Source organism: Octopus bimaculoides, chromosome 1 (genome assembly GCF_001194135.2).
Source record: "Octopus bimaculoides isolate UCB-OBI-ISO-001 chromosome 1, ASM119413v2, whole genome shotgun sequence".
Taxonomy (NCBI): domain Eukaryota; kingdom Metazoa; phylum Mollusca; class Cephalopoda; order Octopoda; family Octopodidae; genus Octopus; species Octopus bimaculoides.
Window position 1 is genome coordinate 2,989,189 of NC_068981.1, and position 1,059 is coordinate 2,990,247.

Below are 1,059 nucleotides of genomic sequence, written 5' to 3' on the forward strand. Positions count from 1 at the left end.
ATATATATATATATATATATATATAAGGCAAATAAGAAAATGGAGAAGATATAAAATCAACAAGCATCAGCCAGTAAACATTGTCGATTTTATATCCTCTCCATTTTCTTATTTGCTTTATAAATCCTGGGTAAATTTCCAATTTACCCCCACCCATACCTATTGCCATGCAATAGTAAGCACTTGGATAAAAATATGTAAGGTACACATCCAGTAGTATATTGGTTATTTAATATCCCTTAGATGGTTTCTGAACCTCTAACTCATACAGACATATATATATATATATATATATATACACACACACATATGCACACATGCACACACACACAATTTGTGAATTAATAAGGCTACCAATGGTTTCATGTAGAGAGAAATCTCTCAGCAATTATCCAAGACAGACGTTCATACCAACATTCTCACATAGTAGGCTGGATTATTGTTGAGATTTCTCACTACATGAAACCATTGGTAACCCTGTTAATCCACAAATAAAGAATATTTATCCACCAATGTGGTGTTGAGCACTCATTCTCAATGTTTCATATTAGTATATATATATATATATATGTGTGTGTGTGTGTGTGTGTGTGTATACATATATAGTACCTCCTGACTGGCCTTCGTGCTGGTGGCACGTAAAAGCACCCACTACACTCTCTGAGTGGTTGGCATTAGGAAGGACATCCAGCTGTAGAAACTGCCAAATCAGATTGGAGCCTGGTGTAGCCATCTGGTTCACCAGTCCTCAGTCAAATCATCCAACCCATACTAGCGTGGAAAGCGGACGTTAAACGATGATGATGATGATGATAATATATATACAATTTACAATAAATATAATTCACAAAAAATTAATTTGCGAAGGTGTTATTAATTCTATTATTATCCAATGTAACTATTTTTAAAATGATAATAAGAGAATCGATGATAATAAATATCTTCATCATCATCATCATCATCATCATCGTTTAACATCCGCTTTCCCTGCTAGCATGGGTTGGACGATTTGACTGAGGACTGGTGAAACCGGATGGCTACACCAGGCTCTAATCTAAT